The 12,172-nt window shown below is 37.7% G+C and overlaps 1 protein-coding gene across 1 annotated transcript in view; it reads right to left on the bottom strand.

Annotated features, from left to right (window-relative positions):
- The window catches only part of CCDC141 (coiled-coil domain containing 141), a 234,603-nt gene extending 233,350 nt beyond the window's left edge, over positions 1–1,253 (bottom strand). Inside the window, exon 1 of the mRNA XM_059166907.1 lies at positions 1,098–1,253. The gene's annotated coding sequence lies outside the window, so the exon portion shown is untranslated. The remainder of the gene's footprint in view (positions 1–1,097) is intronic.
- Positions 1,254–12,172: the final 10,919 nt, after the last annotated feature.

Below are 12,172 nucleotides of genomic sequence, written 5' to 3'. Positions count from 1 at the left end.
AGAAAGAGGAAGTAATGGATTAGCAATTTCACAGATTAAACCACAGAGTGTAGTAGCTTAAAGAAGGTTGGAAATCACTATATTAAAATATAAATTGAAGAAGTGGAAAGGTGAAGGTTAGAGGATTCAGATATTCAGGGAGTCAGTCAATGTTTAAAGATGGTCCTCTATGCCTCTACATTTTATCCCAATGTAGCAGGGTTCCTTCTCTGTCTACATTTCCTATGTCTTTTAACATAATCGGGTGTCCTAAGAGTCACCCTTCAGAACAGTGGATGGTTATATGAGAAGATAAGAGTCTTAGTCAACTTGATTTTGGAAAATTAGATTTCTTTTGTTTTTCCTAACTGTTGCTAAACTCTAGTTCAGGCTGAGAATTTCCAGCCCAGAGTAATCCCCAGGGAAGCCTAAAGAACAGAAGTCCTTCCAGCTGCTTGGGAAGCCAGCACTGACACTGAGGGTGAGCTGTCACTTCTCTAAGCAGTAAGAATTTTTGCCAAGGAAGGAAAAATAATATAATGTAAAACCCAAGGACATGAAAATCAAATACCCTATACAGGATGGTATTATCCATGGATTCTAAGCAGGAAGCATATAAAGAGCTAAAAAGAAAAAAAGTTTCTTTATAAAATATGAGGTTTTAGTAAGAAACATGAAAACATAAAGAAATGAATGTAAATAGTATATATCACACATTAATAACATATGTATGTGTGCAGATATGTGCATTATATACAGTAAGACTCTTTCAAGTAGTATTATGATGGGCTTTTCTCAGTTATATGGGGTGATGTTTCATAATTTACTGACAGTTTGTTGGCATTGGTTAATGACAAAGCCAGGTTTAACAAAATTCTACCGTAGGTTAAAAAAAAAATATATATATATATTTATATGTAAATATATATATATATATATATATATATATATATATATATATATAAAACCAAAAAAAAAAATCTTAATGGAGTTTCTAAAAATTTATTGTATGGACTTTAAGATCTGCATCCTTGCTCCAAGTGAGAATGCCTCATACCAGTGTTCACACAGAAGCCCCTTGCTAGGAGAATCTTCATTTTTGTTAATACGTCACTCACCCGATCGAATCCAACATGAAAGGCAATGATTGCTGAGAATGTCCGGAAGGATAAAGAAGTTACCAACACCTGCAGGAAAAAAGATATTCATATACTCCAGCTTTTAGGAAAAACAGGAAACAAGATGAGAGAAACTCACAGAAACCTGGAAATCAAAAATGGAAACAAAAGTAGCAGCTCATTTGTGCCACACCCCACACAACTCATACCACCCTAAGCAAACCAGTTTCCTATCACAAATTCCACACTCATAAAGGAAGGACTTCAAAAGCAAAGTCAATTTACTTTATTTAGAGTTTAGATTCTGCTTCTGGTTTGTCCCTGCCTTAAGCTCCTGCTTTCAGTGTGAGCTCATGGCCTCACCACAAATGTTTGCTGACCTGCTGTGCATAGGCCCTGATGTCCTTAATTAGCACCATCCTCATCAAATTCCTTTAGATTTGTAAAACGTGTAACCACTGGGCCTGGCTGGCCCCTCAGCAGCCTTGCACTTCTGTCAGAGTTGTTGAAGAACTGAGGCAAAAGAAGCTCAGTGTCTTATTCAAGTCTATGGACCAAGGGAGTCTACAACCTAGCCTCCTCCCTCTTAGGCTCTTGCTCCACCACCACAGAGAGTAAGGTCTTCTATCCTAATGTGAAGTCAAAAATTATTCAGATGTAAATATACACCCTTCACTCAGCTAGTTCACACAGTTGAGTGCTTCCTGGACAGAGCTCTGAGACAGAACCTCACATAAGCATTCTTAAAAGTCAATAACAGACATACAAAACCCCATCTCTGTTTCCAGTTTTCCTCATTAGAAAACTGAAGATAAAATACACATATGATGGGGCGCCTGGGTGGCTCAGTGGGTGAAGCCACTGCCTTCGGCTCAGGTCATGATCTCAGGGTCCTGGGATCGAGCCCCGCATCGGGCTCTCTGCTTAGCAGGGAGCCTGCTTCCTCCTCTCTCTCTGCCTGCCTCTCTGCCTGCTTGTGATCGCTCTGTCAATTAAATAAATAAAATTAAAAAAAAATACACATATGAATCACTTTGACAAGAAGGCTTTTATAACATAGAAAATACACCAAGCCTAATATCCTGGAAATGCCAAGAACCCTCTTAAAGAATTTCCCAAATCAGGGTGCCTAGATGGTTTAGTCTGTTACACATCGGACTCTTGATTTTGTCTCAAGTCAGATCTCAGGGTTGTGAGATCAAGTCTAGCGAGCCTGCTTGGGATTCTCTCTCTCCCTCTCACTCTGCCCCTCTCCTTCATCTCTGAAAAAAGAAAAAATAAGAATTTCCCAAATCAATGTGAGCAATCACAATACGGAATAGTTTTATACATGGTTGCAAATTAACAGCATCATAATAAAACTGCTTTGGATTTGTGTCATAGTTCTTAGTTTTTTTTTTGGCTGTTAAAATGAAATTACATTGTTAAGGAATTTATACATAGAAGAGTGGAAATCAATTCTTCTAGTAATACTCACCATAGGATTGTTTAGTAATTTTATAGGCATTTGTATAAATTATGCATCTGTATAAACTATACATAATTATGCTTAATTTATATATATATATATAAATTATTTAAAATGATTTTCATTTTTCCTATACTTCAAATATGAAACAAAAACATCTGCTGGGGGTGCCTGGGTGGCTCAATCAGTTAACTGTCTGCCTTCAGCTCAGGTCTTGATCCCAAAGTTCTGGGATCGAGGCCTGTATCAGGCTCCTTGCTTGGAGGGGAGCCAGCTTCTTCCTCTGCCTGCCATTCCCCCTGCCTGTTTTATCTTTCTCTGTCAAACAAATAATGCTTTAAAAAAAAAATCTGCTGTACAAATGTCTGCTTAAAATATATTTTATGGACTTTTAACTTCTCAGATTCCTAATTTTATTTTCCTAATTTCCCCATACTTTACACAGGTATGTTAAATATAAATATTCAAAATAAAATACACAACTTCCTTGGATTTTCATTTTTTTCCAAGTACTTCACTGGTACTTAAGAAAAAAAAAATCCATGGAGAAAGGAAATAGCTATAATTAGCATTTGTTTTTAAATTTGCTGCTATGTTATATATTCAATCTATATTTATCTATCTTGCATTTTATTGGATTTCTATTATTTATATATTTATATATAATCATATATATTTATAAATATTTATATATAATATATTTATAGATATCTATATATTACATATTTTATATCTATTTCATTTATAATTTATATTTATTTATATTAATTGACATATATTTCAATATACATATATTTAATATAGATAAAATGTAGAGGCATAGAGGACCATGTTTTTTTTTTTTTTTTTTTTTTTTTTTTTTTTTATTTTTTATAAACATATATTTTTTATATACATATATTTTTATCCCCAGGTCTGTGAATCACCAGGTTTACACACTTCACAGCACTCACCAAATTACATACCCTCCCCAATGTCCATAATCCCACCCCCTTCTCCCCAACCCCCTCCCCCCGGCAACCCTCAGTTTGTTTTGTGAGATTAAGAGTCACTTATGGTTTGTCTCCCTCCCAATCCCATCTTGTTTCATTTATTCTTCTACCCACTTAAGCCTCCATGTTGCATCACCACTTCCTCATATCAGGGAGATCATATGATAGTTGTCTTTCTCTGCTTGACTTATTTCGCTAAGCATGATACGCTCTAGTTCCATCCATGTTGTTGCAAATGGCAAGATTTCATTTCTTTTGATGGCTGCATAGTATTCCATTGTGTATATATACCACATCTTCTTGATCCATTCATCTGTTGATGGACATCTAGGTTCTTTCCATAGTTTGGCTATTGTGGACATTGCTGCTATAAACATTCGGGTGCATGTGTCCCTTTGGATCACTACATTTGTATCTTTAGGGTAAATACCCAATAGTGCAATTGCTGGGTCATAGGGCAGTTCTATTTTCAACATTTTGAGGAACCTCCATGCTGTTTTCCAGAGTGGCTGCACCAGCTTGCATTCCCACCAACAGTGTAGGAGGGTTCCCCTTTCTCCGCATCCTCGCCAGCATCTGTCATTTCCTGACTTGTTGATTTTAGCCATTCTGACTGGTGTGAGGTGATATCTCATTGTGGTTTTGATTTGTATTTCCCTGATGCCAAGTGATATGGAGCACTTTTTCATGTGTCTGTTGGCCATCTGGATGTCTTCTTTGCAGAAATGTCTGTTCATGTCTTCTGCCCATTTCTTGATTGGATTATTTGTTCTTTGGGTGTTGAGTTTGCTAAGTTCTTTATAGATTCTGGACACTAGTCCTTTATCTGATATGTCGTTTGCAAATATCTTCTCCCATTCTGTCAGTTGTCTTTTGATTTTGTTAACTGTTTCCTTTGCTGTGCAAAAGCTTTTGATCTTGATGAAATCCCAGTAGTTCATTTTTTCCCTTGCTTCCCTTGCCTTTTGCGTTGTTCCTAGGAAGATGTTGCTGCGGCAGAGGTCGAAGAGGTTGCTGCCCGTGTTCTCCTCAAGGATTTTGATGGATTCCTTTCGTACATTGAGGTCCTTCATCCATTTTGAGTCTATTTTTGTGTGTGGTGTAAGGAAATGGTCCAATTTCATTTTTCTGCATGTGGCTGTCCAATTTTCCCAACACCATTTATTGAAAAGGCTGTCTTTTTTCCATTGGACATTCTTTCCTGCTTTGTCGAAGATTAGTTGACCATAGAGTTGAGGGTCTATTTCTGGGCTCTCTATTCTGTTCCATTGATCTATGTGTCTGTTTTTGTGCCAGTACCATGCTGTCTTGATGATGACAGCTTTGTAATAGAGCTTGAAGTCCGGAATTGTGATGCCACCAACGTTGGCTTTCTTTTTCAATATCCCTTTGGCTATTCGAGGTCTTTTCTGGTTCCATATAAATTTTAGAATTATTTGTTCCATTTCTTTGAAAAAGATGGATGGTACTTTGATAGGAATTGCATTAAATGTGTAGATTGCTTTAGGTAGCATAGACATTTTCACAATATTTATTCTTCCAATCCAGGAGCATGGAACATTTTTCCATTTCTTTGTGTCTTCCTCAATTTCTTTCATGAGTACTTTATAGTTTTCTGAGTATAGATTCTGTGTCTCTTTGGTTAGGTTTATTCCTAGGTATCTTATGGTTTTGGATGCAATTGTAAATGGGATTGACTCCTTAATATCTCTTTCTTCTGTCTTGCTTTTGGTGTAGAGAAATGCAACTGATTTCTGTGCATTGATTTTATATCCTGACACTTTACTGAATTCCTGTATAAGTTCTAGCAGTTTTGGAGTGGAGTCTTTTGGGTTTTCCACATATAGTATCATATCATCTGCGAAGAGTGATAATTTGACTTCTTCTTTGCCGATTTGGATGCCTTTAATTTCCTTTTGTTGTCTGATTGCTGAGGCTAGGACCTCTAGTACGATGTTGAATAGCAGTGGTGATAATGGACATCCCTGCCGTGTTCCTGACCTTAGCGGAAAAGCTTTCAGTTTTTCTCCATTGAGAATGATATTTGCGGTGGGTTTTTCATAGATGGCTTTGATGATATTGAGGTATGTGCCCTCTATCCCTACACTTTGAAGAGTTTTGATCAGGAAGGGATGTTGTACTTTGTCAAATGCTTTTTCAGCATCTATTGAGAGTATCATATGGTTCTTGTTCTTACTTTTATTGATGTGTTGTATCACATTGACTGATTTGCGGATGTTGAACCAACCTTGCAGCCCTGGAATAAATCCCACTTGGTCGTGGTGAATAATCTTTTTAATGTACTGTTGAATCCGATTGGCTAGTATTTTGTTGAGTATTTTCGCATCTGTGTTCATCAAGGATATCGGTCTATAGCTCTCTTTTTTGGTGGGATCCTTGTCTGGTTTTGGGATCAAGGTGATGCTGGCCTCATAAAATGAGTTTGGAAGTTTTCCTTCCATTTCTATTTTTTGGAACAGTTTCAGGAGAATAGGAATTAGTTCTTCTTTAAATGTTTGGTAGAATTCCCCCGGGAAGCCATCTGGCCCTGGGCTTTTGTTTGTTTGGAGATTTTTAATGACTGTTTCAATCTCCTTACTGGTTATGGGTCTGTTCAGGCTTTCTATTTCTTCATGGTTCAGTTGTGGTAGTTTATATGTTTCTAGGAATGCATCCATTTCTTCCAGATTGTCAAATTTATTGCCGTAGAGTTGCTCATAGTATGTTCTTATAATAGTTTGTATTTCCTTGGTGTTAGTTGTGATCTCTCCTCTTTCATTCATTATTTTATTTATTTGGGTCCTTTCTCTTTTCTTTTTGATAAGTCGGGCCAGGGGTTTATCAATTTTATTAATTCTTTCAAAGAACCAGCTCCTAGTTTCGTTGATTTGTTCTATTGTTTTTTTGGTTTCTATTTCATTGATTTCTGCTCTGATCTTTATGATTTCTCTTCTCCTGCTGGGCTTAGGGTTTCTTTCTTGTTCCTTCTCCAGCTCCTTTAGGTGTAGGGTTAGGTTGTGTACCTGAGACCTTTCTTGTTTCTTGAGAAAGGCTTGTACCGCTATATATTTTCCTCTCAGGACTGCCTTTGTTGTGTCCCACAGATTTTGAACCGTTGTATTTTCATTATCATTTGTTTCCATGATTTTTTTCAATTCTTCTTTAATTTCCCGGTTGACCCATTCATTCTTTAGAAGGATACTGTTTAGTCTCCATGTATTTGGGTTCTTTCCAAACTTCCTTTTGTGGTTGAGTTCTAGCTTTAGAGCATTGTGGTCTGAAAATATGCAGGGAATGATCCCAATCTTTTGATACCGGTTGAGTCCTGATTTAGGACCGAGGATGTGATCTATTCTGGAGAATGTACCATGTGCACTAGAGAAGAATGTGTATTCTGTTGCTTTGGGATGAAATATTCTGAATATATCTGTGATGTCCATCTGGTCCAGTGTGTCGTTTAAGGCCTTTATTTCCTTGCTGATCTTTTGCTTGGATGACCTGTCCATTTCAGTGAGGGGAATATTAAAGTCCCCTACTATTATTGTATTGTTGTTTATGTGTTTCTTTGATTTTGTTATTAATTGGTTTATATAGTTGGCTGCTCCCACGTTGGGGGCATAGATATTTAAAATTGTTAAATCTTCTTGTTGGACAGACCCTTTGAGTATGATATAGTGTCCTTCCTCATCTCTTATTACAGTCTTTGGCTTAAAATCTAATTGATCTGATATAAGGATTGCCACTCCTGCTTTCTTCTGATGTCCATTAGCATGGTAAATTCTTTTCCACCCCCTCACTTTAAATCTGGAGGTGTCTTCGGGCTTAAAATGTGTTTCTTGGAGGCAACATATAGATGGGTTTTGTTTTTTTATCCATTCTGATACCCTGTGTCTTTTGACAGGGGCATTTAGCCCATTCACATTCAGGGTAACTATTGAGAGATATGAATTTAGTGCCATTGTATTGCCTGTAAGGTGACTGTTACTGTATATGGTCTCTGTTCCTTTCTGATCTACCACTTGTAGGCTCTCTCTTTGCTTAGAGGACCCCTTTCAATATTTCCTGTAGAGCTGGTTTGGTATTTGCAAATTCTTTCAGTTGTTGTTTGTCCTGGAAGCTTTTAATCTCTCCTTCTATTTTCAATGATAGCCTAGCTGGATATAGTATTCTTGGCTGCATGTTTTTCTCGTTTAGTGCTCTGAAAATATCATGCCAGCTCTTTCTGGCCTGCCAGGTCTCTGTGGATAAGTCAGCTGCCAATCTAATATTTTTACCATTGTATGTTACAGACTTCTTTTCCCGGGCTGCTTTCAGGATTTTCTCTTTGTCATTGAGACTTGTAAATTTTACTATTATGTGACGGGGTGTGGGCCTATTCTTATTTATTTTGAGGGGCATTCTCTGAACCTCCTGAATTTTGATGCTTGTTCCCTTTGCCATATTGGGGAAATTCTCCCCAATAATTCTCTCCAGTATACCTTCTGCTCCCCTCTCACTTTCTTCTTCTTCTGGAATCCCAATTATTCTAATGTTGTTTCGTCTTATGGTGTCACTTATTTCTCGAATTCTCCCCTCGTGGTCCAGTAGCTGTTTGTCCCTCTTTTGATCAGCTTCTTTATTCTCTGTCATTTGGTCTTCTATATCACTAATTCTTTCTTCTGCCTCATTTATCCTAGCAGTGAGAGCCTCCATTTTTGATTGCACCTCATTAATAGCTTTTTTGATTTCAACTTGGTTAGATTTTAGTTCTTTTATTTCTCCAGAAAGGGCTTTTATATCTCTCGAGAGGGTTTCTCTAATATCTTCCATGCCTTTTTCGAGCCCGGCTAGAACCTTGAGAATTGTCATTCTGAACTCTAGATCTGACATATTACCGATGTCTGTATTGATTAGGTCCCTAGCCTTCGGTACTGCCTCTTGTTCTTTTTTTTGTGGTGAATTTTTACGTCTTGTCATTTTGTCCAGATAAGAGTAAATGAAGGGGCAAGTAAAATACCAAAAGGGTGGCAACAACCCCAGGAAAATATGCTTTAGCCAAATTAGAAGAGATCCAAAATCGTGAGTGGGGAGAAAGGGGATAAAAAGAGGTTCAAAAAGGAAGAAAGAAAAAAGAAAAAAAAAAAAAAAAAGAAAAGAATTTTTTTTTTTAAAAAAGAAAACACCTAAGAAAAATGTAAAAATATATATATATATATTAGATAAACTAGTAAAAAATCGTTAAAAAAGAAAAAGGTAACAGTTAAAAAAAAAAAAAAATTTTACCCGAAGGCGAGAAAAAAAAAAAAAATGAAAAAGAAAAAATTAAATTAACTGCAAGACTAAAAAAAATCACAGGAAAAAAGCCATGAGTTCCGTGCTTGGCTTTCTCCTCCTCTGGAATTCTGCTGCTCTCCTTGGTATTGAAACCGCACTCCTTGGTAGGTGAGCTTGGTCTCGGCTGGATTTCTTGTTGATCTTCTGGGGGAGGGGCCTGTTGTAGTGATTTTCAAGTGTCTTTGCCCCAGGCGGAATTACACCGCCCTTACCCGGGGCCGGGGTGAGTAATCCGCTCGGGTTTGCTTTCAGGAGCTTTTGTTCCCTGAGCGCTTTCCGTAGAGTTCCAGAGGACGGGAATACAAATGGCGGCCTCCTGGTCTCCGGCCCGGAGGAGCCGAGAGCCCAGGGCCCCACTCCTCAGTGCGCCCTCAGAGAACAGCGCCCAGTTACTCCCGTCTGCCTGACCTCCGGCCGCGCTCCGAGCTCACCGAGCCTGCGACCGGTTCAAGGTAACACGGAGCTGCGAGCTTACTGTCGGCTCTGTCTCTGTAGCCGGCTTTCCCGTTCCAATACCCGCAAGCTCTGCGACACTCAGACACCCCCGATCCTTCTGTGACCCTGCGGGACCTGAGGCCACGCTGACCCCGCGTGGGCTTCGCTCCGGTTTAGCCTCTGGAGCGATGTCCCTCCGCGGAACAGACTTTTAACAGTCCTGATTTTGTGCGCGGTTGCTCCGCCGCTTGCCGGGAGCCGGCCCCTCCCCCCGGGGTCTATCTTCCCGTCGCTTTGGATTCACTTCTCCGCCGGTCCTACCTTTCAGAAAGTGGTTGTTTTTCTGTTTCCAGAATTGCTGTTCTTCTTCTCTTCGATCTGCCGATGGATTTTCAGGTGTTTGCAATCTTTAGATAAGCTATCTAGCTGATCTCCGGCTAGCTGAAGCAGTCTCAGCTTGCTACTTCTCCGCCATCTTGACTCCTCCCCCCTAGAGGACCATGTTTAAACATTGACTGACTCCCTGAATATCTGAATCCACTAACCTTCACCTTTCCACTTTTTCAATTTGTAGTTTAATATAGTGATTTCCAACCTTCTTTAAGCTACTACATTCTGTGGTTTCATCTGTGAAATTGCTAATCCATTACTTCCCCTTTCTGCTCATGGTATATCATGTACTAAACTGTGTTGTAATATTAATTGGGTTTTCAAAGGTTTTTTTAAAAGTTGTTTTTCAAATACTTAAATTTGTGGAGATATTTGAAGATACTTTGAGGTAACACAAACTTTACACTTAGAAATATTAGTATTCCAATTATTTATTATTTTCAGCCTTATTGAGGTATAAGTGACATAAGACATTGTATAAGTTTAAGGTCTACAATGTGTTGACTGCAAAATAATTACCACTGTAGCATTAGTTAGCACCTCCATCACACATATATAATATACATATATAAATATTAATAAATATATAGATACATTTTAAATATAAAATATATAATCATATATATGTATATATTTATATATACACACACTTTTTTTTTAGAGCAAGAAATTGGAGGTGAGGGACAGAGGGAGAGAGAGAGAGAGAATCCCAAGCAGGCTCCACATCCAGAGCCTGCGGCCAGGCTTGGTTTTACAACCCTGAGATCATGACCTGAGCGAAAAATCAAGAATTGGACGCTTAACCAACTGAACTAAGCAGGCACCCCTGTAGTGAGACTATTTAAGGTGTACTCACTTAGCAACTTTCACATATTTTATTATACAATACTGTTCACTATAATTAACCATGTTGTGCATTAAATCCTGAGAACTTACCTTTAATTGGAAGTTGTACTCCAAATTAGTTTGGAAGTTTGACCAACATCTCCCCATTGCTCTGATCTTCCAGCGCCTGGTAACCACCATTCTATTCTGTTCCTGTGAGTTTGGCTTTTTTTTAGATTCCATATGTGAGTTCATACAGTATTTATCTTGCTCTGACTTATTTCACTTAGCATAATGTCCTTGAGGCCCAACCAGGTTCTCACAAGTGACAGGATTTCCTTCTTTTTCATGGATAAATGATATTCCTTTGTATTTATATCACTTCTTTATTCATTCCTCCCTTGACAGACACTTTGGTTTTTTTTCATAGCTTGGCTATTGAGAATACTGCTGTAATAAACATGGGAATGCAGACATCTCTTCAAGATTTTGTTTTCATTTCCTTTGGATATATACCCAGAAGTGGGAATCCTGGATCATATGGTGCCTCTATTTAAAATTTTTAAAGAAACCTCCATCTTCTTTTCCATAGTGGCTTCACCAATTTGCAATCCCGCCAAGAGTGCACAGGGATTCTCTTTTCTCAACAACCTTGCCAACTCTTGTTATCTATTGTCTTTTTGACAACAGCCATTCTAATAGGTGTGAGGTGATATCTCATTGTTTTGATTTACTTCTCTCTTACAATAAGTAATGTTGAACATCTTTTCTGTTATCTATCTGTATATCTTCTTTGGAAAAATGTTCAGTTCCTCTGCCTATTTTTTAAATGTTTTTTTTTTTTTTTTTTTTTTTTTTTTTTTTGCTATTGAGTTGTATGATTATGGGTTGGTTTTGTTTGTTTGTTTTGGCTATATACTTTGAATATTAACCACTTTTCAGGTAGATATATATTTTCTCCAATCTGTATGTTTTCTTTTCATTTTGTTGATTGTTTGTTGTTGCTGTTGTTTTGTTGTGCAGAAGCTTTCTTTTTTTTTTTTTTTTTTTTTTTAAAGATTTTATTTATTTATTTGACAGAGAGAAATCACAAGTAGATGGAGAGGCAGTCAGAGAGAGAGAAAGGGAAGCAGGCTCTCCAATGAGCAGAGAGCCCGATGTGGGACTCGATCCCAGGACTCTGAGATCATGACCTGAGCCGAAGGCAGCGGCTTAACCCACTGAGCCACCCAGGCGCCCGGAAAAATGTTCAGTTCCTCTGCCTATTTTTTAAATTTTTTTTTTTTTTTTTTTTTTTTTTTTTTTGCTATTGAGTTGTATGATTATGGGTTGGTTTTTTGTTTGTTTGTTTTGGCTATATACTTTGAATATTAACCACTTTTCAGGTAGATATATATTTTCTCCAATCTGTATGTTTTCTTTTCATTTTGTTGATTGTTTGTTGTTGCTGTTGTTTTGTTGTGCAGAAGCTTTCTAAAAGTTTGATGTACTTCCACTTATTGGTTTTTTCTTTTGTTGCTTGTGCTTCTACTGCCATATCCAAAAGTCGTTGCTAAGACCAATGTCAAGGAGCTTTTTCCCCTATGCTTTCTTCTAGGAGTTTTATGGTTTCAAATCTTATATTTAAGTCTACAGGCAACTGAGTTCATTTT

This window comes from Mustela lutreola, chromosome 3 (genome assembly GCF_030435805.1).
Source record: "Mustela lutreola isolate mMusLut2 chromosome 3, mMusLut2.pri, whole genome shotgun sequence".
NCBI lineage: Eukaryota > Metazoa > Chordata > Mammalia > Carnivora > Mustelidae > Mustela > Mustela lutreola.
This window is presented reverse-complemented; position numbering and strand designations above follow the sequence as displayed.